The sequence below is a fragment of the Dasypus novemcinctus genome, chromosome 12, assembly GCF_030445035.2.
Source record: "Dasypus novemcinctus isolate mDasNov1 chromosome 12, mDasNov1.1.hap2, whole genome shotgun sequence".
NCBI classification, from domain to species: Eukaryota; Metazoa; Chordata; class Mammalia; order Cingulata; family Dasypodidae; genus Dasypus; species Dasypus novemcinctus.
Genome location: NC_080684.1, coordinates 81,545,191 through 81,572,592, shown reverse-complemented (window position 1 = coordinate 81,572,592; position 27,402 = coordinate 81,545,191). Strand labels below are relative to the sequence as shown.

The following is a 27,402-nucleotide window of genomic DNA, read 5'->3' as shown; positions in this document are numbered from 1 at the left end:
TCAAAACCCAAATTCTTTGCAAGGAGGCACTCATTTGAGGAAAGTTGCATTCATCACTGATTACCTACGCATTCTTAAATCAGAACTGTTTTTATGCTCATCCTTGATTATGTAAGCATTATAATGGGAGTTAAGTATTATTATTTTTCTAATTGCTTTGTGAATGCCTTAAGGAAACCATTGCATTGTTTCTGCCTTAGATACCTCCAAATAATTTGCACACATCTGACAACTAAATTTCATCCATTTTAAAGTAGAAATTCCAGAGAGAAATAGGAATGGAGTATTTTTCCAATTAAAATCTTTCATGAGCTATCACTAGCAAAGTGAAATAAAAGTGAACAAAACATGAAAATCAAAATAGGAGGCTCTCTGGCAGGGGTGGCCAAGGTTTCCAGGAAGGTAATGCTTATTGTATTACTTCCTTTACCATTTCCTGCTCTAATCATAGAGATTATGTCTGAGAGTCATTTTCCATATTTCTAAAAGGTAGAATTCAGTATAGCAATAAGTGAAGAGAAATCACTCATTTTTTCTATCCTCATATCCTGGACATAAAGCAAATTGAAGTCTGAAACCATGTGTATTCAGATATCCAAGATGTGATGAAAATAAATATAAAAAGAAATATGTGACCCCATTAGCAAACTTTTCCTCTCATATTCACAAAAGAAAATAATATTCAGAGTTCTTTATTAATAATACAAAGACCAAAGATAAAAGCTAAGATTTTATGACATTACAACCATTTAGTGTGGGCTATGATATGGACCATTGACCATGAGGTGCAGTGGTGCTCAGAGATGTATTCACCAAATTCATTGAATGTCTCATGATGATGGAGGAGGTTGTTGTTATGGGGGGAAGAGTGGGGTGAGGAGGGTGGGGGGTATATGGGGACCTCATATTTTTTTAACGTAACATTAAAAAAATAAAGACAAAAAAAGTTAAGAAATTAAAAAAAGAAAGAAAAAAAAACAAAACAAAACCAAAAAAACAACCATTTATACCTAATGGTTATAATAATACTTTTAGGACAATATTTTCATATTATGATGAAAATACTAATATAAAATAAGAAGTATACTTTAAAATCATTAAAGTGTGTATGTCTGAGTGCTCTTAAGCAGGTATTTACATCTTACTTTCAGATGGCTTGAAATTTAATATTGTTTTCCAACACAGAGTCATAATAATAAACAATTAACCAGGTCCATACTTCTAGTTCAGCTTAAGAAAATGTCTGGGAGTCCATTAAAAATAACTACAAGCTCAGCAATTGCATATTTGCGCTTGAAACAACTGAGAGTTAATAGCCAATAAAAATGAGCTCAGAAGACTCAATTTGGATGGAAGTAGCACACAGCTGGATCTCAGTAATAAATAGAGAATAAAGAGTGAAAGAAGGAATGAATCCAGTGAGAGGAGGAGAGAGGAAGACAAAGCAAGAGAAAGTGTGTTGTTAAAGTTTTGAGTTTGGTGTGGTGGTTGAAGTTCTTGAGAAGGGAGTATACATTCAATCTAGAAGTTAGCAAATATGACTCTGAAGGCTACATTCAAACTGATGTTAGAGGAAGTAAAAAAGGATGAGAGTGAGCAAAATATCTCAACAGCCTAAGAGACAAGGAACATCAAACCTGCCATTTAGATCATTTAGTATTCTATCCCACTATTTATTCTCTGCTGTGCACCAAAGAACATGGGTTGCTTACGTGTTGTTAACATTAATTTTAAATGATTAGGGATTTATTTACTCTCCATTGTTCATCTAAACCTAATGTCACCACCCATAAGCCAGAATTAGTTGGTAGGTTTCTTTTTTTGTGGGGTGGAATTGGCAATGACCCACACAGTGTCATTGCTGAATACCAGACTAGCCAACACCAGGCTGGCACAAACATCTGAATTCCCAGCATCTCTTGAAATATCATAAGATCGGGAATTACTATATCCATATTGTCAAATGACAATACATCGCCTTGGTTTTCGAGCGGGGTATTCTAGTTTGCCACGTTTCCATTATTCTACACCATTGCCCTGACTGAACCCTTTCACTCTGCTTGTGCCCTGCCTGGCACATTTGAGTTCACAATCTCTGATCTAGAGCTGCCAAAACCAATGTATATTTTAAAGGACTTTTTCCTAAATGTGTTTCTTTGACATGTAAAGTATTAATAAACAAATCCTATCTTCTTAAATGTTCTCTTAGTTACACAGGGCTTTCATGTATTAATAGGATTCACATAGTCACCCTAGGAAGTAGCAAGGTTTATCCCATTTCCTTCACTTTACAGAGGAGGAAAAGGAAGCTGTGAGAGGGCAAGGGACAAAACCAAGATGACAAATGATAAAAGTGTGATCTGAAGTAAGGTCTAGCTCTTCTGTCTCCTGGTAACTGTTCTGTCCACCACTCCAAGCTTCCAGGACTAAATCCCAATTCTTACACTCTGGGATTCAGCCAAATACAGATCTACTACCCTATTCTACTAGTGTATCTTTTTTTTTTTCTTAATTTATTTATTCCCCTCCCCGCCCCCCCAGTTGTCTGCTGTTCTGTGTCCATTCGCTGTGTTCACCTGTGACCGCTTCTATCGTGATAAGTGGTACTGGGAATCTGTTTCTTTTTGTTGCGTCATCTTGTTGTGTCAGCTCTCCAAGTGTGCAGCACCATTCCTGGGCAGGCTGCACTTTCTTTCGCACTGGGCGGCTCTCCTTATGGGAAGCACTCCTTGCACGTGGGGCTCCCCTATGTGAGGGACACCCCTGAGTGGCAGGGCACTCCTTGTGCACATCAGCACTGCGCATGGGCCAGCTCCACATGGGTCAAGGAGGCCCAGGGTTTGAACCTTGGACCTCCCATGTGGTAGGCAGAAGCCCTATCCATTGGGCCAAGTCCACTTCCCTCTACTAAGATAAGCCAATCTTATCTTCACATTCATTTTCCCATTCCATCCTATCTCTCAGCCTCAAACTCTGCCCAAATTCACCCTGGAGGTACCCCAGGCAAGCTCCAGTTCATTTACAATTCCCAACTGAAACCTCTCTTCCTGAGGAAACTTTCTCAGGCATTCACCCTAAAACCTGGATAGATCCCTTATTAGGTACATGCATTGTGCCCTCTACCCATGCTTTACACTAGGTGAATAATCTACCTTCTCCTTTAGGCCATGTGTACTATAAGAGCAGGGGAATAAAAATGTCTCATGTGCTGCAATGTCTTGAATCCCTAGAAGAAAAGAACAGAGTATCTTAATAAATGAACAGCAACTAACATGTATGGAATACTTACTACCAGCATCTTCAGATGTGTTAGTCCTTATTCTTGTCTGAACTGCAAAGTTCTAGATGGGAAGAGAGAGTGTGTCTGTACGAAAATAAGACACTGAGATTTATTCTTTCTACTGTGTTTCTTTCTTTCTTTCTTATTATTATTTTAAATTTCTCTCCCCTTCCCGTCCCCCAGTTGTCTGCTATTTGTGTCCATTAACTGTGTCTTGACATGTAGTGTTTCGCTACCTTCACCCTCTAGCTGACATGTACACTAGTTTTTGCCCTCCTCGTTAATGACCTTTAAACTCTCGGTTGACCCTCCCAATATCTAGTTTGCACCCATGCATTGTGAGCCAGCCTATTTGGCTCATTTGGGCAATTTTTCCTGTTGTTAAACATTATATTTTTTTCTTTGTTGGTCTTGTCTAGTTTTCCAGTTAGCTGTGCAAGGCTATAGACTTTATCTCTCAAAGTGTTTCTTTCTTTTTATAAGCACCACACATTTTCCCTGGACTTCTAAAAAAAAAAAAAAAAGGTATTTTAAAACATTTTCTAGCAAATGGACACAGACAGCAGACAATGGAGGGGGGGAGAAGGGGAGAGAAATAAAAAAAAATCTGCTATTCTCCCTATGGATTATTTACTCCTTTTCATTTTTTAAACAAACGCTTACATTTTGTCAAGTTTCCCTTAGTTAAAATTGAATACCTATAAGCTTATTTTCTTTTAATTAAATGCTATCTTACGTATGCCTTTTCTGATAGAGCCTTGAAGTCAAGGCTAACATCCTATCTGTTAGTTAGGAGCTCATTAACTACTGATGAATTTTGTAATATGGGAAGAAGGAAATAAAAACAATCAGCAGATGCTGAGATTTTGAATCCAGAAAGCAGCAGCTAGCAAACAATGTGGCAAAGACAGGCAGTAGGGGAATATTGAGAGTATAAATGAAATTATCTTTCAACCAAGTAACTCTTAATTTTTGTCCAGATGCAAGAAATATAATCAGGAAAAAGCAGAAAAACAGTATGAAAGACTCCATAAAAACAACAGCTTATTTGGGGAATTGCATGAGAGTCCTAAAGAAACAGGTAATGAAAGAAAAATCCCAAGGAAAGTCAAAATTGTGCAAAAGGTTTGATCTAAGAATATACCACTATTAAATGTAAAACTCATTTTATTTTTCTAAACCTAGGCTAACTGTCATCTATTTTGCAAAGTGCGGCTTGCCTCCACAGTCTAATCTAACACGTTGTTCTTAAAGTTAGAGCCCAGTCAAGATTAACCATTACCAGCACTGGGGTGTTACTGCAGGATTCCAAAAAAAGGAATGGGCTTGGAGGGGTGGACTGAGAACCAGGCAGGCAAGAGGTGCCCTCACCCTTCCCAAAATCTAATGAAGTTTTGTCTGAAAGCCCAGACATGATGTTGTTAAAGAAACATCAGAAATAGGGACTCTTTGACTTTCTGTTTACTAAGTCTTTTTCTCTTGTCTATTTCCTGCAGACACTTCTACAGAGGGAAGCGGAGCCAGGTGCCTACTGTAGCCCCTGTTTTCCTCTGGGAAACGTGCTGTTTTCTACTGCCGTGCTATTTTAAGATTTGCTTTCCAGAATGCTGAGAAAGGGACTGATGCTAAGCTAACTTGTTCTGCCCAGCAAGAGGCAGGAGAAGAGCATTTCTCTAGTCACTGTGGGAACTAATAGAAATGTTTGCTTTGTTGGCTTTGTATCATGCTTTGTGTAATTTCTTCAACCTGCTTGGATACAGTGGGGAAAAATACTAATTAACACAATGCTGAGCCTGCCCTCTGGATAGAAAGAATATACATGCATACTTTGTAGCTCACAGTGTATCAACTAAGCTAATTCACAGCAGTCCACAGTCCTTGAGTGTATAGGTTACCAAAGAGTAGGTCTGCATATAAAATGTATTCCAGGCAAAATGAATTTATTAATTGCCATCAGTACATTGTTAAGACAGTCTAATTTAGATGAGATAAAAACACACAAAAATAGTGGCAGGGACTTTGAGCTAAGTTTTAGTATATTTCCTACCTGTGTGCTATCCAAGGCCACGCTGGTAAACACTGAAATTAAATCCCTGACTTTAAGACATCTGCTAGTGAACGAAGAAACTGCCTGATCTTCAGCTAGGTCATATTCCAAAGGCCTATCTATACCAGTGTTCCCGAACACACTGTAAGTGGATCGGACTGGTCCACTTAGTTTTATGACCAGTTCACTACGAGAGCAGCACAGAGATTGTTAGCAGGCATTTGGAAATTCTAAAGCAATCTGACAGTAATTTTACCTTTGTGGAAACTAATAATAAAAAGGTTTGTGTTTTTTCATTTTATTTTTCTAGTAATTCAATTTTGTTTGGTTTTACAAAAGTACCAACGCATAGCAGATTATAAGTTAAAAGGCAAGCAAAGGTCTTTTCCTGTCTGGACAATTAGGACAATCAGTAAGGCGGTGTGGCATGGGGTGTTGGGTCAGGCAGACCTGGATGGAAATCCAGCTCCTCCACATAAGCCCAAGCGGGCAAGTTATTAAACCCTCTGGGTTCGGGTGACCTCGCCTGTACTATCAGAAGTGATATTTACATCTCCAGTACTTGGCAGCATCCAATAAGCATTGGCTTTGGCATCAGAGAAGCTTTCATTTCCTCAACTGTAAAATGGACATAATTACATGAGAATCATAGGGTTACTGTAAAGATTAAAGTAGATAACTTGGAGAGTGTGTCGCTCTGTACCCGTTTGGTGTTAGAAAAAAAAATTAGCAGTTTTAATAATAATAATAATAATTATGATTGAAAGTGTCTTCTTCATAGTAGGTGCACAAGAGGTATTAGTTTTTATCTTACCTAGTTTATTTAGAGAATCCTGAAAATACTATGGCTCGTGACCTCAGTCCAGACTGGAGTGACCTGGGGACCTCTTGACCTGACTATGCCAAAAGCATATACGAATGTTCTAAAAAGAAGATCTAGACTCTTTGAGAAGCAGTTTGTTGTTCCAGCCCATCTATACTGGCCCCTTTTGTTTAGTGGGGGATATTCCTCCTTTACATCTTCCTCTGAGAATAGTCTCTGACAGTTTCTACACTAAAAGCTATAATGTTGGGGGAACACAATTGACAGTAGTGTAGTAATTCACAGAATGGCTATTTCAAGTACTGAGAGAAAATGTTAAAAAGAGTTTACTCGTCTAGCAAAGAAAACCATTATCCTATATCTTCTTTCACAAATTGCCAAACATAATGTGTTTCCTCATACCCTCCCCTTAAAAAGAATTGCTAGAGGGATAGTTTTATTGGTTAAAATTTTTTAAAAGTATGTAAATTCTATACTATATACCACTTTTTAAAAAACACTTCAATCTTATTTGATTCTTATAACATTATTAGCAGATAATTTATTCCCACTTTACTGACAAAATAAGGCTGAGAAATTAAATGGTTTTCCAAGCATCTACTGCTAGGAAAAGTATACCTCTCCTTAGTCCTATAAGCCCTAAAATCTGAGCACAAAAAATATAGGTGAAATATAGTTACATAAAAAAGAAGAGTGTTTTAGGAGAATGTCTCAGAATAATAGTTTGATGTGAGAAAAATGTTAAACCTTGACTAAATACCTTTGTGAAATACAATGGACAACTACGAATGAATATATGGATGGAATGTGGGTAGAAAAAAAAATGATGTATATCTAAAATTAAAAAGAATTTTCAGGGGAAAAAATGTTCAAAGGGCTACAGCTTTTGGTCTAGGGCATAAGTAGATTCAAAACCCACAGACACAAATGGGGAAGAAAAAAAAAAAGGAAAAGCTGACAGACATTCCTAAATGGCCTGAGGCTTAGAGAAAGAGGCAGCCTTTGAGGATGTTGGACAAATCCCAGGGAAAGCCCCAGCAGGCACCATGAGCAGCCCGACTAGCCTTACCCCTTGGCTCAGTTAACCATTCCATCTCTGGTGAGGTCTCCAGATTGCCAGGGACATATCACACCATCAAACAAATTTCTCCAGCTGCTGCTGTCTGCCAGCCATCGCCTCAGCTCAGAATATGATCCTTGAGAGGGCAGCACCTCAGAATGGGCTCAATCCTTTAGACCTCTGCCTGGATGAATTTCAGATCCTTGCTTGAAAGGCGGTTTTACCAGTAAAACAAAGGAAGGAGCCGGGCAGGCATGGAGAGCAGGAAGAGAGGGTGTCTTCTCAATAAGAGCTGGTGATGTTGAAGGCAGATATTGCCTTTTTCGCCATTTCACAATTTTGCCTGAGGTGTGTCATCATTCTTGGAAATGTGTCTATTGGACACGGTGTCCATGCACAGACATGCAATAAATAATAGCAATAGTAAAGGTCATTGCTAACATTTATTGACTTCTTCCCATATGCCAGCCACTGTGCTTAGTGCTTTACACTCAGTATCCCATTTCCTCTTCACAGCAGCCCTTTGGGGGTGGTATGATTACTTTCCTCATTTTACAGATGAGGAAACAGACTTAGTAACTATTTACACAGCTACTGAGTGGTAGAGCAGGAATTCAAACCAGTCAATCCAATTTCAGATTAGCCCTGATATTTGTTGCTCTGAATTTAGTGCAAGGCCTTCATCATATGACACACGCACATTAAAACGCATATAAAAATCAATATTCTAGATACTGTAGCAAAGAGGCTGGAGGATTTTCCACCACCTTTCACCCTCTACTGAGATTTTTATCTTCTGGCTTAACATGCACCAAGTACACAAAGATTGGCTTAAGAAGGAAAAAAATGCAGCAGGTCATCTTCAGAAAGGATAGGAAATGAGGAGGGAAGGAGTAAGAGCAGAAGGGTATAAATCTTTGAGCATGGAGCATTGGTCAAAGGTAGAAATGTAACAAAGAGCCTTCTGTATCTCTTCAAGACAAAGAAAATGTAGCCTTCTAAAGCCTGAAGGACTTGCTTTAAATGCAATAAAAATGTACAAATTTTGGTGGGGCCTTCTGCCAGATTCTCTCTGATGATGGCCATATAAAAATCTCTGAGTAGAAAAATGTGTACCATATAAAGTAATTACAAATACCGTGGTAATTTACAATTCACCTGTCTATTGTCAATTCACCTGTCTCATGACCTTGTGCTTCTTCATTCTGTGCTTTTCAAACTTGACTACCAGTGTCCGCGATAACATGTGTTAGGGGAAAGGTTAAAGTAGTGTTTAGCACACAGCAGGTGAACAATAAATGTTCTCCAAAAGAGCCATGAAAGAGCAAATGTGACACACCCACCTCAAATATCACTTTTGCTCAAATATCAGTTTTGCTCAAATTAAAATATTATATTCATAATAAAACAGGCATGGTGTATGATAAAAAAGAATTCAAAAGGTGAGTGAATTTCTTGGCTAAAACCCAAAGCTCCAAATTAAAAATGTCTGGCTTTGGAACTTACTGAGCGTGACACCCCAAGACTCTTAGAAGCCCTTGTTCTCTCCCTTCCACCATTTTTGGAGAAAACTTTGGACGCTTGGGAAGAAAAATGTGAACAAGTATACACGTATGAATATGTGTGTGTAGGCACTTAACCTGGGTCATGAACAATTGGTCTTGCCATTCCTATTTAAAACGATCAAGGTTTGAAACGCTCAAACATGACCTTTATGTCCTATTAGAGAGAGATGGCGCATCTTTCTGCTTAGCTGAAAGCTTGTTAGCAGAGAGCATAGTAGGCCCCTAAGAACCACAGAGGCTGAGAGGCAACTGCCTGCCTCCCTCCTCACTAGAACACCTAAAGACGTTATTCATCTTTCATGCAATTATTTGATCCAAAGTCAAAAGGATGACTTTCATTCTCCAGTGGTTTTCATTTAACACATTAGGGAAAAAGTTATGCACAAAAGATTCATCCTTCTCCCCTATCCCTCCAACCCATGTTCCCAACCACCACTATCCTGAGAGAGGGTTTTGAAAACCAGAAAGTACTAACCAAACAAATGGGAGGCCGTAAACTATAAGACACCCAGGAGGCTAGTTAGTGCCCTAAAGTGCAGCAGAGCTTATGCATGTTGTGTCCAAAAGACTCTGGTCCCACATCCACGTCAGTGTTGCCTTAGTCAAGCAGAAATGCACGCGGCAACTTTGAAACATCTTGTATTTATTGATCCTGAACGTTTCTTGAGAAAATAAATGAGTATCAGAGATTCCTCCTGGGCTCCAAGGGACACATATAAATAGAAAAGCTTTGCCAACTTGAGACCAGATTGACTAAAAAATTTGTCTAACTGCTAAAACCAAAGGGACCTCATGTCCTTGAAAAGAGTCCAAGTACAGTCATGACGTGGGCCTCCTTTGGTCTTTAATCATTTCTATTTTTTCTTACTAAAACTTCAAAGAACCTCTCAGAATTATTTAATTTTTCTACTGTATCCTTTCTTAACTTTTGAGCCAATCTGATAGGAAATAATCATAGGATGATCAATAGACACCATACACTAAACTTGGTTATATTTCAGAGTAAGATGGTGCATGTGGAGGCTCTAACTCCTGGGGAAGAAGAGGCTTTGTTAAACTTATTTCAGTACAATGGCAGGAGAGCACTAATGAAGAAATAATTTGATTTAGTCATAAAATAGTTGTGATATTACCATGGTAATCTAACACATCACAGCCCTTCAGTCTTCTGCTGTAAGTGTTATTGTACTCATCTGTTCTTTGTGACTTGTATAGTGACCCTCAAGCTTTCTTAAAAACACATTTAGCATGAATGCAAACAGATATTATTCAACCCAATTTCACCACTCTCAAGGGAAATACCCTCTGAGGAAACAATTCCATAGCCCACTGCTACTCTGGGAGAAGGGTAACACATTTCTTCACTCTTTCTGCTTCCTAAACTCTCACTTGTACTGACATGAAAATAGGCACCCAACATGTCAGAGGGACAGGTCAAAAGGTCAAGGACCAATATAGTGATGTTCTTTATGGTATCACTTGATTAAGACAGTTTCATAAAATATTTAAGGAGATTTATACTTAACTTTTAGTACATGTTCATCAAATTAACAAAACATTGTGAATCCATTCTCACTTTATTATTCTAATAGAGGCAAATAGAGACATGCAAAATGTAATATTTGGGGTGTTTCACAAAGACGTTTATGTTATTTTCTAATAAGCCGGAGTTATTTTAAGACTATTTGGAATACTTCTACCACTTTCTACTTAGCAGTAGTATGAAGAAGCCAATAACATGCTGGGTAGAAGGGAAAACCCATTTGGTTGACAAAATCTACCATGGTTAATCCTTGAAAGTAAAATTTCTGCATCCTATAATCAGGAGTTGCTGGGCATTTGATTAAATACCCCAGGCATTTAGTCCCGACCAACTTTTAGTTCTCCCCCCCAACCGGCAAACAAGAGACATTAGACTAGAAACGTGAAGAAACAGAGTGTGTACTTTAATATAGAAATGCTTTTACCTACCATGCCTGCTGTGAAGGAAATGGGTTGGGCTTTGAAAATGTTAGTCAGCTTAACTCCCAGTTGGTGGCACTGGGAAAATGTAGCCATGCAGTCTTAGTGCTCCGTCTCTGTTCTTTAACTGCCAACTGGAACACAATAGAGGAAACAAAGGGAAACAAAAGAGATGAATCCAGAAAGAAGGATGACGACAAAGCAAGCAAAGAAAATGATAATGAGTCAAAGACATTATGCTAGCCAAAGATGACATCCCTGACTATTTTTACATTGAAGATAATTATGATTTAATCAAATGCTACTTTTCCCCTCAGAAATTCATGATATTTCACAAACCACAAGTTATCTAGTAGATATGAAACATTGCAATATTTTAGGAAACGTCATATGATGTGCTTAACCCAAAGTGAGAATGTCTATTATCATTTTACTCAGACATGAATAAGATATATTTTATGTATTGTAGAAGTTGTCAGTATAAACATAAAGGGTAGCGATGTTGAAAACACTAATATTTTTGGACTACAAAGAAAGTACCTGACCACTGTGATGGATCACAGTATACATACCAAATAAAGAGAGTCAGAAATTTGAGCATCCTCATACTGTGTCTATGGGCACCTGGAAATTTGTATATGTCCAGAACCTCCATCATTTCTCCATGTGCACTTTTTTTTCTTCTCATAAAAACATCATATTATGACATCAATAAACACAAAGGCTGCCACTTATCATGATATCTTTATTCTCCATTTTAACTTCAGAATATGTCAAAGTATGTCATTGTCTGTGGTTTGTTCTCATTTAAGAAGTCCCACATTAAAAGGTAAATCTATTAAAAAACTGTAGCCTTCATAGTTTATATCTTATTTGAATATATTGCATAATATACTGAATTATAGTTATCAATGTTGCAAAGGATGGAAAAACAATAAAAATAATGTGAATTAAACGTAAGTAAAACAGGTTAAATAGACTGGCAATAAATGTCTCAAATTGGTCACAGTTTAGATAATGTATATAATGCTGTAAATTATAGGTTTCTGCATCAAAGTTATAAACGTACATTTTCTTGGGGTTGGGATAGCAATAGATGAAATCAAATGTAATTTCATTTTACAGGATATGATAAAATCTTACTTCATCAGTTGGAACACCCAGAATGTTGCATTTTCCATATTGCTTTATTAATAAGGTAACTTCAGCCTTCTAATAGAAGGTCTTTCTTACAGAGTTTTGTCGTTGGGGTTATCAGAGTTAAGGTGTTAACTAGGTGATCCAAACTGTATGCAACTTTTGTTGTTGTTTCAACCCATCTGAAAGTTTAGGATACAGAAAAGGGAATAAGACATCAACTAGCCAGCAAAATGAAAACACACACACACACACACAACAACAACCATATACTATTACAGTAAATTTATATAGTACCATAAACTTGTTAGCATTTTGTACTTTATCTTTCTTGTAATCAATTTTTGATCCCACAAACTACCAAACTTCAGACTATATCTACACCCAAAGCCAGGTGGTAATTTGGCAATATTCTATTTTGAGGCCTGAATTCTCTTCCTTGACCATCTACTCCACTCAAATTCATTATAAAAATGACCAATTTAACACCTCACTTCACATGAAGAAGACAAGACTACAGAATATGGATCCCAGGGTAGACACCAAATGCTGCCTGGGGAAAGATGAGCATGTTACAGCATGTGTGAGTAACTTAAATTGTTCCAATTATTCTTTTGCTTATAAAATCATTTCTATACTCCTCATTAAGGATTCCAAAAACATATACTTTGAAGCAAGACCATTAGCATATTTTGTTTTCTACCACTAGAAGTCAACTCACAATAAATCTCTTACCTTGTGGAAAGATGGGACAGTACAAAGTTCATAATAGGATACGTGAAGCATAAAATATTCTTCAGTTGACTTCCCATGGGATTTATACTTCCAAACCTAGGAACACTTTCTGCCTGCACGGATGGAATGCTAAGCAATGCAGTAAAACAACCAATGTGTTATGTATAGTTTTGCAACTTTGAGAGATCTAGAAGAAACTGTAAAACAAGTAAACAAGCAAGCATGTCTCTAAAAATTATGGCATGAATTAGCTGGAAAAGCACACAGTTTAAATATGAAGATTAGTGATGGGTTCCCATTTTTAAGTGTGGTTGGGTAAATAATATGCTTTTTCTTAAAAGCTGAGTGACTATTGCATTCTTGGCTATAGGTTTAATAGAAAAGCTGTTTCATATTGTAGAACACAAATATTCCACTGGGAAAGCACTGGATATGAGTTACAGATAAAATGTTGGTCAAATAATGATTTTTTCCCCCCTAAGTACCCACAGGCATTAAAAAAAAAAAAAAAGAGAAGTGAATCTAAGAAAAATATGTGAGAAAATTCTATATGCTCAAATTCTAATTCAATTTCCTCATTTATTGGTCAGGGAGAAAAAAGGTCATTAATTTTTAAAGGCACAGTTTCAAATCAGACTTGTTTCCCAGTCTAAATTTAGCCTCTATTCCTTTTGTCATATTTCTTCAGGTATGAGAAGGAAAATCAATGACTCTACTCACCTCTGGAGGAATTTCACTGCCAAGTCTCCATGGTTCTATGGGATCCAATAATCCGTGGCTCAGCATTGATTTTTCTATGACACCTGTAGAAACAGCCTCTCCTTCCTTTCTAACAAAATACAGCAACAAAAATCTTGTAGTTTCTGAATGAATTAGCCATAGGCTATTAAGCACAATTTCACCCTGTAAGGAAATGTGGTTTACCTTGCTTGATTTTTCTGAGCCATTTAACAATTTTCCAAGATAATGTGAACATATATTTATAAAGATAATTTGAGCCCAATTTCCTTAGGTTTCTTGCAGCTAACTCATATATTACAAATGGTGTTTTTTCCTAAGGAAGTATACAAATGGTAAGGCCTATCGCAGTTCAATCCCTAATATTAAAATATCTCCTAAATCAAATCCCTTTTTAATATGAATAAACCACTATGGTGCCTTTAAAATCTAAAGGTGTGATAACAAACAGCAGTCTAGACAGAGGGCCCTTTGAGGAATAGTGTGCATCAAATCCTAGGAGAGAGGGTTTGGTTATACTATTGGTTGTATTTTATGGTGTCAAAAGAATTAGGAACAGACAAGAGCCACCAGCCTTTCCACTCTCCTTGACAAATGAAAGCAAAAATTAAAAAAAGACAAGAAGTCAGGTTTCCAGTATTCTTCACACACCTGATTTAAACCTCAAAGGTATTAGTTTCACCCTGGGCAGACTTCTTTAGTGATGCCTGGATATACTGTCTGCAGGCATTCTGCGCTGAGCGGAGCAACTACAGTTGGCAACCCATTCTATTACTTACTCCATCAGTGTGAGAATCTGCAAAATAAAAATGCAGTGTTAAAAAAAAACACAACAACTTCTTTTTATATTTGCATTTCCCAGTACAATCCTAGGGAAGAAAACACAAAGCAGGTTGTTTCTCACAATATATGTAGCATCTTGGTTAGAAGTGATGCTACTGTGTTGCACCCTGACAGATTTAGTGTTAATAGCCAATAGCTAAAATTTACAAGAAGAACCTCCCTGCCAAAGATATTTAATCCCATGTTAAAACTTTGATTTGATTGTCCCTTGATTAATTTATGCAACAGTGGGTGCTGCTGCCTTTATAAAGTATGCTATTCTTCACACTACTGGCAATTAAATCTCAGCTTTACTAAAACGCAGGCATTCTAACTGTTCATCAAACCTGTGCACATTTTTGAGTAAAGGAATTAGATCAATCCAAACTCCAGTTTTCAAAAGAGAAGTTCCATTGTTTATCAGGCCATGTCTACACTGGCTGAGCAAAGCGCTCTGTTCAGAAGGAGAAGCGCCTTTGGCAGCTAGAGTCCACATAGCTGACCCATGGACGCTCTGGTGGAGCTTCTTCACCTCATTACACAAGTGTAACAATATTGCTGAGCATGTGATGAAAATGACGCATGACAACACAAAAGCATGGCATGATCGTTCTTCTAATTTATTTACATGGTAGTTATTCAGAATGTCATTCCAAGGACCTATAATTTTTTTTTAAATGCTTACACATTATAGGAGACGAATATGGGCATTAAATGATTTGATAACGTAAAATTTGGTTTTAACCAAGTCACATTCTTCCCAATTGTGATGGCACAATTCTCAAAGTTCAATCCTTTTTCCTCATTGTTCTAGATTAAGACTCTGGTTTTCTATTTATAGAGTTCAGAGTTCAAATAACAACAAAGATTATTTTGATCTCATTAAAAAAATGGGTCAAAAGGGTAATCAATATTTTGGAGGAAATATTTACAGTTTCCAGACTTGCTCAGTCAAGATTTATGAAGCAACTGTGATTCATTCTATTTCAGTGACTGTACAATGCCCTCAAATCATATTGAACATTGAGATTCTTTCAACAATTTTCAGAATGAAAAGAGAGTTAGCAGAAATGTTCTGCTAGCAACTATGAAATTACAGGTTTTCTCTTCAATCCACCCAAACACACTCCACCCCGTGAAAGAACAGATATAACTCTAATCACCTTTGGAATTTCGCCAGGTTCTCCCCATTGGTCCACTAGCAGAGTAGAACCGAATTGCTTTAAAGGAAAATCCTCTCTTACTGCCATGGATGCTCCCAGGTGGTTTGAGAGAACAAGCATTCTAACTTTTTGTAAAAAGAAGGAGTGAAAATTTAAGTGTGTAGGAATCTATCAGAACCTTGACCCACGAGCCTCACTTCTCTCTATCAATATTGCCCTAAAATAAATTAGTTAGGTCAATCACCAACCACAGTTTCCCTAATCACTTGGATTTTGCCTGCAGGACTATCTCACCTTTTTTGCCACATCTCGCCTCAGATTTTCGAGATAAGTGTTGGGCCTCTCTGTTTCAGTCTAATAATTGTTCGTTTTAGAAATGAAATCCTCTTTTACTGGGCACAAAACTGCAACCTCAGACTGAGTCATGGCTACTCATTCGCTGATTAATTCTTCAATTATCACTCACATTACAAAGACAAAAGAAATCCGGGTGATTGAAGAATATCCTTATTTAGCAAAATCTGTTTAAAATAAGTTAAATCTATCCTTTTTCTTCTGTATAAAGCTCTAAGAATGTCTAAATATAAAACCGCCGTTAGTATCTTTGCCACACAATGTTTTGGGCACCTCAAATGCTGGCGATGCTGCTGCTGCTGCTGATGACGATGACGACGAGGATGAGGACAGCAACACCATGGTGTGACAATGTGCCCCTGTTCTAAATGCTTTATACATTAGCTCATTTAATCCCAACAACAACCTTAGAAGGTAGGCACTATTAGTCCCATTTTATAGATGAGGACCGGAATCCCAGAGATAGCAATGAACTTGCCCAGGATGATATAACTAGTAAGCAGCAAAGATGGGATTTGAAACCAGGCTTTCCTTGCTTCTCCTTGCTCAGGACACTGTAACTAAACTGACGTGTTAATGTATAGATATATATACATCACCTCTTTCCTTCCTATGTGCTGGGAATTAAAACTTTTTTCAATGTCCTTCTCTGGCCCGTAGGCTCATTTTTCTGTTGCTTACTCACAGGCATTTTCTTCTATATTTAACCAGAGTTTCCTTCTTTCAGGATAAGTTAGATGCATTCAAGAGCAAAATTTATTCTATTGATCATCATTTCAGGAGACCAATTATTCCTTTAAAACTTAAATTCTGAAACATGCTGAATGTGGAAACTATCAAGTAGGAAAGGGACTATACGAAGAAAACTGATTAGAGCCTCCAAGTAGAGCTTGTACTTAAGTGAAGCTATATGGAATAAGGCCTCTGGAGGTCAAATCCTGCCACCGCTTTTTGCTAGTTGGACAAATTATTTCATCTCCCTATGATTTAGTTTCTTCATCTATTATATGGGAGTAAAAATAGTACTACCTTTTACCGTGCGGGGATCAAATAAACTAATCTATATAAAAAGCCAGTCCATGGCACAGAAGCACCCAATCAGTACAACAAACTATTATTACATTTAATTTATTTAGACTAGCCTGCAACTGCACTTAAGCACTAAAAATTAAAAGTTGTTATTTTGGTGTCAAAGTAGCAGTACATATTTTAAGAGAATCAGCTGTGGTCACAGGAAACCCTTTCCACAAGAACAATTTGGCTTTAAAAATTCACTGTGACATATATTCACGAATAATTTTATTTACCATCACCTCTTCTTTTATACAAGAACACAGGCAAATCACAGGCCTAAAAAATCATCAGAATTTACAATGGTGTTAGATATTCATGTAACAAGCCTAGAAATACTTACTATAGATCAACTAAATAGATTTTTCTAAATAGTAAGGTTTAAGTAACATAGAAAGGATATTCTGCTTAATTTGTTAGTTTTCTATATCAAAATCCAGATTTCTGTACATAGAATCACTTAAGTGAAATGAACCTGGCAGGGATACAATTCAACAATAGTAAAACTTCCCATGCATTTGGTTTGTCTGTTCCTTTCTATGCCTTCTTCCCTCCTCGATACTCTAAAATCTTAGGTCCAACTCCTTGAGACCACAAAGGTGACTCAGAAATGGCTGCTTAGAACTTGACATAGAAATTCTCATTCCAAAGAGAGAGTAATGCAAGTACTAGATGAAAATGGCCAGCTGAATGACCACTTACATAGAATTATATAGTGAATGCTACACAAAGGAAACAGATGCGATTGAAACCTTTTTTCTTATGAGTTCTAAAATGTACATGGTCATCAGCGAGAGCAAGCTGAATGCCCAGAGTCCCAGCAGGAGACCCGCGCGGAAGCTAGCCTAAGTAAAGCGCATGCTCTCACCTGGATATTCCCAGGAGGTATGATCTGGGCATCATGGGACTTGAGGACCACTTGCTGGGCCCCAAGGGGCTGGCAGTGAGGAGAGGAACTTCACCTCATTTCCAAAAAAGCCTTAGAGGCTGCATGCTCTTTGGCATTCCTGAAGGAAGTTTTATTTTGTTTTGTTTTCTTTTTTCTTTTCTGTTTATACAGTCCCATGTTTTATCGTCTTTCATTCTAGTAACACACAAGACCCAAAACTTCCCCTTTCAACCGCATTTGCAAACATAATTCAGTGCTGCTAATTACACTCAATAATTTGCTACCATCACCACCAAAGTTTTGTTGTACAAAGTGGTACCCTGGTCAAAATTTAAAATTTTGAATAAAGAGGTCAATGTGTAGCCTCCTTGGGGACAGAGAGGGCAGGTAGAAAAAGGAATGGTAAACCAAAGCACACAGCTCTCAATTGTAATCCTAGAACTGTGTCTGTGAAAGCTCACCCCTGCCAATGTTCGGGTCTCTGGTCAGAGCACATGGACTCATAAACTCCCAGACAAGGATTAGAACAAGTAGAGGGAAAAGGTGGTTGAAATGTAAGAGAAGAAATAAATTTCATGACAGCAACTGGACTATTAGAAGGAAAATGGAAAGACCAGGAATGATACGATGACTTCTACTGGCAAGAGAGAGCGGCATTCTCAACTATGACTTAACTTCACCCATAACAGAGGCTTGTACTAGAGCTGTTGTGCTCAGCATTTTGCAACAAAGTGGACATGGAGAATATGGGGCTATGAGGAGCTGAACAGTGTAATCTAGTTTCTTACTTCAGATTATAAACCATTTGTGGCAAAGGAAATGGAACATTTCAGCAATTTTGTGGGAAAGTTATCTGATGCTCAGGCTTTCTATCTGCAAGCACCATTAAGTCATTTCAGCACAGTGCCAGGCACAAAGTCATCCTCGACAAACATGAGCAGCTCCTGCTGCTACTGCAGACACATAACACACACACACTCCTCTGGGCTTCTTCAGCCCATGGAACGTGTTTTTCAGATTTTCTCACAAAATACAAAATTTTAATTCTTTTGTGGAAATCCCATTTTTTTCTTAAGGTCATTGAAATATTCTAATCCAAGTTATTTTTGAAAAGGTTCTGTTTATTTCATATATATGTGCAAATTTCAACAATGACCTTGATTTCCCAATGCCAAATAACCTCATCGAAATTAAAAATAAAAGAGCAGGTTTGCACATTGGTCTTCCATCACTGGCCACGCCACAGACCTGCTATCATTTCACATTATGCTTTTTAAATTTTATTTTATAATTCCCCACACAAATTCAACCCAGGCGATGCCTTTCTTAACAAAATGAATGTGAATTAATTCTGTACATAAATTTTAGTGTGACAATACTTCAAATTCTCTCAGATGTTCCAAAGGCAAAACTTATCTTTTACTGTGGTGACATTGGAAATTCTCTTCTTTGGAAACCCTTGATTGTGTCTCCTCTGCTATTTTTACAAAATGAAAAAAATTGCATAAGGTAAGGTCAAAGGGAACTAAACTGCAATCTCAAGTGTCCCGTACTCCAACCTCTATTCCACAGTTACAAATTATTCATTCTTTTTTGTTCACAAGTTTTACAATTTCACAGAATTACACGTCGTATAGCATGACATCAAGCTTGATCTTGCCATTATACTTGATTGTTCAAAATTACACTAGTCCCAGAATGTTGACAGAATTCCTTTCAATATTTTCTCTGCTCGTTTATTAAGTGGCAATGTCATACTTAAAGAATGATCATTTCTGGGGCCACTCATTCAATTCTTTGAAGACTGACATCACATTTAAATTTTTCCCCCAATCTTCTCCTATTCTCTCCATCCCCAGTGTACTTGACATGTCAGAAATAATTATAAGAGGCTTAATAAATACAGGAGACATTTCTCTTTAATATTCCAGATGGAATGAGAGCAGGATCTTCATCAGTTTTTTTCAAATTGGATATTAGCATCTAGCATCAGACATATCTCATGAAAAAGCAGAGGCCTCTAATGTTTTCGACTTGTGTTTCTCTGGAGCCAGCCCTACCTCCCTGTGCCTTACAGGTGATTGTCAATGATGAAGGCTTGTCTTCCTCAAAGCTGTCCTTCATCCTTCTAAGGCTACTTCCACCTAAGCATGTTCAAGGCAAAGAGTTTTCTATTTCACTTATTAATACCAAGGCAGCTTTTTTAAAAACAATTTTCCGATTAGAATGAAAAAAAAACACACAAAAAACCACAGTAGGTGATGATAAAGCTTCACATTCAGAGCTTCCTCTTATTTCACACTCTCTCCTTAGAATGGACACTGCCTATTCTTTCCACCAGACAAAGGCAGAAAACTGGCTTTGTATCCAAGGTAAATGGAGAATGCCAGTACCCACAGTTCCTTTCAAAGCCTGCTATTCTCCTATATGTTAAGAAGCTATTATGATGGGTCCTGCTCTATCACAGTCTTGGTTCTCTTGAAGGATAAATAAAGCCATCTCTCAAAACTATGCATTCTATGCACTCCTCTCCAGGAGGATGGAATGCAATGTAAAGTGGGGGACATTATCCCTTTTCACCAATTGTGAGGATTACAACATGTTTTCTGATTCTCTGATTTGTTGGTTGATATTAGCTCCTCTAACAAGCTTTAGAAGGAAACTCCCACCAGATGGACCTAAAATGGAGAGGCCCATGACTGGCCAAAACCATCTGACACAAATTCTAAGATGTTACAGGGAGAGCGGTGGTTTGATCGAAAAAGTTTTTGACTTGGAAAGATGGAATTGTATTTCTTCTCTGCCAGTTATTAGCTATGGGGCTTTGAGCAAACTCCTTTATGCTCCTTAAGGCTTATTTTATAAAACAGTGGCAATATTAGCTTTCGGGACTTATGTAATAGTTAAATTAGATATGTATTTGACAATGAAAACATTGTAATAAAGCATCATATTAATGCTCGGCATTATTTTTCTCAAATAACCTCCTATAGTTAATGAGCAAATAATTTATGAACATGGACACAAAACAGAAATCTATGGGGAAATCATATATAGCAGAACCTTGTTTATTCAGCACTAATAGGGCTTTCTTTTAAAAGAAATATAACTTTACTAGAGGTAATTCTTGTGTTTATTTATACACACAGGTGACCAATCTTTAAGGAATGAGAATGCATAAAATACTTGAACCTACATACAGAAACTGAACATAAATTACTGCTTCTTAATAATTCAGGAGGCATTTCATTGTCTTATCATACCTAAGGGTCATAATTATGATTATTGGTGGCTAATTTACCAGAGAAATGGATGGAATCCAAATGACTGCATAATATAACTGAGGATAAATTTTAGGAAATTATCCATGCTATTCATTTTAATACTGTCACATATTTCTAATTTTAAAAAGTAATAGGACTTCTAAGTTATCTGCCTTGTACTCTTTTGTGTTTGTATTCCCTATAAGGGGATATTCACCACATTCTAACATATCACCAAGCATGTTGCCCCAAGCACAAGTCTTTTGGATGATGTTCGAGGGCATGTCTTCTACTTCTCTGGTCCTGAAGCTCCAGGCTTGGAAAAGAGCAGCAGGAAGTAACTACAGAATGGGTAATAGGGACAAATAATAAGATTTGCCCCAATTTATTGACAGTGCTGTCATAAAGATCAAATGAATTAAAATTTTGGGAAGACTGTAAGTCAAATGGCACTAGACAAATGTAAGACATTACAATGATTAGCATTAGTAATTTTACTCAGTTTACCATCGACAGGTATAACATAGCTTGAAAGAAAAGACAGGGTTTTTTTTCCCCAAAGGATGATACATTTACGACTCCATCATTCAATTCTCACTCTCTCTCAACTTATCTCTCAGCCAGCATGAGTGACATGTATTGTCTATCCTTGCTTTCTTCTGTTTTTGTCATGGGTTGACATAGTCAGAATAGATGCGAACATCTTACAGGGGATAGAGCTGCAAGCAAATTCTGAAATTTTAAAAATAACTGTCTCCAAACAGTAAGGTACAAGAGTTTATGCACACAGGAAGCTAAAGATGCTCTTTGTTACTATAGCTAAAAGCATGTAACAATTATAATGAGGTAGGTAGAATATTCTGGAAATTCAATATCTGCACACCATATCTGTTAGCTGGCATCGGCACAAAAGGCAGACACACGTCAGAATGATCTCCCCTTCTGAGCTTGGCCATCTGAATAGCCTCCTTGAAAAAAGAAATCTGCATATGTGTGTGTATGTTTGTATGGGCGTGAGCCCTTATAATTACATAATTGTAAACACACAGGGTTGTACAAAAAAATATCACCATAAGAATTGAGCACATATTTGGCAAAGTGCCACAAAGCTCCATAAAGCTGTCAACAATCATTCACAAACCATTTAAAAGTGCAACTACACTAATAATAAAAGTAGATATTCATGCCCCCAGTATGGGAAGGGCTGTCTTCATCTCCTCAATTAACTAACACAAGTAGTTTTGGAATGCATACTGTAAGCACAGCACACTCAGTGCTTAAAGGAGGATGGGAGAAAAGGATAGAATGGTTATGTAATTGATGGTACATTCATAAATGGAACGAGGGAAATTTAGATCTGCCAGCACGGAATGGTTACATTATATATTTTAAGTGAGAAAGTAACTTGTAGTACTAGATATAATATCGTCCCACTTATATTTTACACACACATACACAGACAGACAAATATATGTATATAAAAAGTGTAAAAAAGACCAAGATCAATCGGATAACAGTGCTTCTCTCTGGGAAGGTAAGTAAAACTGGGGAGGAATGGCCAGGAAAAAATGGAGGAAGGGGGCTCTGTTTCACTCTTTCTATTTTGGTAGGGCCGCTAATATGTCTATAAAATAAATTTTTAAGAAACAAAAGAAATACAACTCAAGGCACCTATACTTGAGGAACATTGAGTACAAGTACAGGTCTTTCATAATCGAGCTTAGTAATATCTATGTCGGTCAATATTTGTTCATTGAAGGAAAGAGCAACATTTTGGCATATGGCCACTTACCCTTGACAAGTACTTCCTAAGCTTCACCCAGACAGTATGCCCATGTTAACCTCAAATGTAATGACTAGAAAACACCATTAAACCCATTCTGTTTTCAGCCCACATTCACAGCAAGATGAGTTTTCCTTCTTCTTTATAATAGGACAGATTTAAAGCATTAGTGATAAGAATCTTATTTCTACTTATTAAAAACCTACCAATACATGCTTATCATTTAAAATACCCACAAGCAGTTGTTTGAGAACATGGGCTCTGGTGAAAGCTCACATCACTTTCTCCACCATCCAGGGCACAGTTTTTGTTCTCTTCCTCAGTGTGCCTGATATGCTATCCTTTGAAACAACAGAGCACAAAGAGCCAAGGGACCTAAAAACTGAGTCTGATATTTTGTCTATATTTTGATCAGATTGACCATCCATTGGCAAACATGTCCTTAACTATTCATTCATTTGTTCACAAACCTGTCTCTGCCATGAGCAGGCACTTTGAACCTGAGGGGAGGGGAGGGGAGTGAATGTTTCATGACTATGAAGCATTTGCAAATACTTTTTTTTAAAAAAGAGAAAAATTAGTAGAGTGACTTTATAAACAATGTTGATAAATCTGGATTTTACAGCTCCGTTCACATCAATGTTGGTCAAGGGCTGAAGTCGTAGCTCGTGTGGCAGAGTGAGTGATTGGGATAGTAATGAGGCTTATTTAGCTGGTCTTTGAAAATGGTTGGAAGGTTGTAAGAACTGCCCTAATTCCCGAATGTCCCAACTTTATCCTGAAGAGCATTTGGCTAAAAAAAATAAATTGCTAAGCTAAATTTTTGTAAAACATTTGCATGGACGGAGTTATACCGCTTACTGCCAATGCTATGCCAATTTAATTCTGCCTGGCTAGTTGGCTGGGCTTGTTTGGCATTTCATTAACGAAAAATAACTTCACTTTTCTTCCTAAGAAAATAGCATGTATAGTATTTTGGGGACAGCAAAACTCAGCTTGCTAGTTCTTGGTATGAAAAAAATGTATATCTGAAATGTGAATAAATAAGGCTTTAATATCCTTTCTTTGGCACAGTAACTGGCCACCTCCGGAAGTGCATGTTTTAGGCACGTGATTAAATAAAGGTGCCATAAAATATGCCCTTAAATGTTTAAAACTCACAGAGAAACAACGTCATAAAATAGTAAGAGGATTGACCTGGAAATTGAGAAAACAGATTCCTAAGACACTTCTAAAATAACTCTAGTACTCTGCAACTCAATTACTTAGTCTTTTTGAATGTCAGCTTCTTTTGGGGTAAAATACAGGTATTAATAAAGTATGGATGCTGGGGAAAAAAAGGTAAAACAAAGGTGCTCATATATTTGTGATTCAACGTTCCTTAGGAGGAATAAAAGGTATAGTAAATTAAAGGTTAAAAAAGCATATAAAAGATTTCTTAAATGAACAGTTTCCTGGCTTAGTTATCAGTGAAACATAGATTTTTCAAGTTCTGTGCCAGTTTTTTTCTAAGAGGTCTATATTTATTTGAAGGAAATATGTTGCTGACTGTGGTCAATGGACTGTACAGATCACAGATGGTCTTTTCTCTTTACATTGCCAAGAAGAAAAGTTTGGTCTGGAAGGGCCATAAAATGCTAAGCTATAGATGGGATTGCCCATTTATTTATTTTAGTTGTTCACATATATTGAGTGCCTATTGTATACCAGGCACTAGAGATTCAAAGATATCAGTTTCTGCCCTTAGGGAGCCCACCATATAATAGGAGAGTTTGAAATAGAAGCAAAAATTAGAAATTGATCACATGCAGGCAATGATTAGAATATGCACAGGACATAGATGCACAGCCTTAGGATAAATGGGTGTATAAAGGAAAGGATCTTGGAGGAAGGGACAAACTTGTGTTGACCAAAGGAGGACTAGGCAAGTGGGCTAAGCAAGTGGGAAATGATACGGTTTATGTGCAGAATACCAAGCTATTGTGTATTGCTGGAGAGCAAACTGAAGTCAGGAAATTGTGAGGGACAAAATGAGAGAGAGGCAGGAAATAGCAGGATTTGAGGACAGAATTGAGGTTGGGGCCATTTTGGACTTTTTCTGGCAGGGTGGGAAAAAATGAAAGGAATTATTTTAGGCTTAAGAGTGTCAAGTTCAGTTTGGTTTGTATGCAGGGCAGATTGGGGGTGACAAGACTAGCAGAAAAGACATCTGAGCAAGAGATAAGCTACTGGCAAGTGGCAGCAGCCCCATACTTAAACAGTAGTGGGACGCATGAGTGCTAGAGGTGGGTTCATGAAATGCTTAGGAGGGAAAATTGTCAGGTCTTCCTCCAAGGTTTGATGTGGAAAGTAAGAAAGGTGCGAAAGAGGGGCCAGATATGACTATTGGGTTTCTAGTTGGATGAATGGGCAGATATCAGTGCCATAAAATGAAACAGCACAGAATGGGGGGGGGGGGCAGTTGAAGGGAAACATGATGAGGTTAGCTTGCATATGTTGGGTTTGCGAGTGCCTGATGGACAGGTCAGGCAGGGGGATATTTGAATAGAAATTGCAGGAAAGAGATGTGACCTACATATAAAATGCATGGGTAATTGCAAATCACATGAATGGATGGGAATTCGGGGGAGAGCACGGAGGGTGAGAAGAGCCATAGTGAGCTGAGGATGAACCCTAGGGAAGAAGATGAGAAGCCCATGAAAGAGATAGAGAAGGGACAATCAAAGCACTGCCTGGTGGGTATGGTACCGTGGAAATCAGGAAAGGGAGATCAAGGGTGTCAAATGAACAGAGAGACCCAGGAAAGAACTCCCAAACCCTCTGAATTTAGCACTTCAAGAACCATTTGTTCCATTTTGAAGTGAAAGCAGGTGCCAGATGCTGAGAATTGCAACATGGAAACAAGGAAATTCCTAAAGTACGTGGAGACCAAATTTGAAAGAGGATAACTGAGATGAAGAGGAGAGAGATGAGATGAAAATGGAGAAGGATCAAAACAGGAGGAGACCTTCAGGACAGGGTCAGGTGGGGATGCACTGGAACCAGTGGGCATCCATGCCTGAGGCCAGCCAGGCCCCAGCACACTTAGCTGTGGCTCCATCTACGACTGGGCAACCCTCTCTCTATCTTTTCTGTTCTCCTACCACATCCATATTTTGAGGAACTTTCTGGTCATAGGGTGGTAGACTCTTCAGTAAAAAAAAAAAAAAAAAAAAAAGGCAGTCAGTTTCATTATTTTCTTATTAAATCCCCTAATGGTACAAAAGGAAAGGTGATTTTTTTTCTTATTTATTTACTATATTTTAAAATTCTCTCCTTTAATTCCTTTTTAAGCTCTGTCAATCATTACCAGAGTGCTTCATACTTTTTTTTTTTAATAATGCTTCTGTTAAAAGGCTGCAGGCAGATTATGAGATATCTGATTTATTGGTGAATGGCTAGTTTAGAATCTCCTATACTGGGAAAAGACAGGGCAACATAGTTAAAAGAACATCATCTCGCATGAATAGAGGAGTGTTTCCTGGCCTTGTTGCTAACCGGTTGTATGACCTTAAACAAGTCCTTTTCCAAGTTTAGCCTTTACTTTAAGTATAAATTGAGGTGGTTCTACTTGATGCTTTCCTCTTCCAGAATTTCCAGCTAAGAGAAAACTATTAAAATGATGTCAATTATATTTTCAATTATATTTTCTAAGATTTTGGAAATTTAATCAAAAATGGGTTTTTTTGGTGGACATAAGCAAAAATTGAGCAGTTCCATGGAAATCGAATTATGGCATATATCTTGGGAAAGAAAGATCTACTGATAATTTTAAAAGATCTAGGTGAGTGGCCCTTTGTTTTTCAACTGAAAAGCTCAGTTGAGGCGTACAATACTTTTCTTCCTTTTCAAAGTCCAATTCCAGGTGTTTGATGATGTCCCCAAAAGCACAGTTGGAATGACAATTTCTGGAGACAAATTATACATTTCTATTTCTGCTCTATTAACTGAAAGAACATATCACAGTCAAGATTCAATCTGAGGATTAGTAATAGAAAGTCTATGGATATAGTTACCACACTGACAGTAATTTCTCTGTATAGCATCTCCCTAGACAATGCCAAATAAAATTACCTCAAAGAACTGTAGTATGTGAGGGCTATAAAATTAAAAAGTGCTTTTAGCATCATATAAATTTAACTAGCACATACTTTGTGATCCAGCAGATAAAATGGAAAGCTCAAAGTGCAAAGAACTAACCTTATTATTCTCCTTCTTCATTCCAGGAACAGAATTATAAATATTCAGTAAGTGTTTTCCTCCTCATTCTCCGATTTGCTAAATGTTCTTTACTCATGCTTTCTCTACGTATATTTTTCCATCAGAGGAGCAAAACATTCAGACACTTTCCAATGTCTTTTTCATCCTTTACTGTTTCTGCCTTTCTTCCTATGGTGTTAGGTTTTGTTGACGTAGTTTGGTTTAGTTTTTTTAGTTTCTTTCCTTCACAGCTAGGAGATTTATTCCTTTTTTACATCCTCACCACAATCATACTCCAGTATAGGTAAGCTCTCACTTGGATTATCATGAGCTCTTTTTTCTCGTCCTCTGATTTCTGAAAACTAATACTCTTCATTTGTCTTTACATGACTTCCAGTTTTCATAAATAAACTGATTGCCCGTACAGAGCAGAAAAGCTGGGGTTGTTTCCTCTATTTTCCCATGGACCTC

General features: G+C 37.5%; 1 long non-coding RNA gene across 13 annotated transcripts in view; it reads right to left on the bottom strand.

Annotated features, from left to right (window-relative positions):
• LOC111765513 (uncharacterized) overlaps window positions 1-27,402 on the bottom strand; it is a 149,006-nt gene that overhangs the window by 107,297 nt on the left and 14,307 nt on the right. For 9 of the 13 annotated variants that reach the window (XR_011650288.1, XR_009188318.2, XR_009188319.2 and 6 more), the window contains exons 4-8: window positions 13,999-14,143; window positions 13,330-13,512; window positions 12,610-12,806; window positions 11,881-12,056; window positions 10,747-10,871 (exon numbers count right to left, since the gene is read on the bottom strand). This is a non-coding gene — a long non-coding RNA (uncharacterized lncRNA). The remainder of the gene's footprint in view (window positions 1-10,746; window positions 10,872-11,880; window positions 12,057-12,609; window positions 12,807-13,329; window positions 13,513-13,998; window positions 14,144-27,402) is intronic. The other 4 variants (XR_011650289.1, XR_009188312.2, XR_011650290.1 and 1 more) reach the window with 4 other exon arrangements.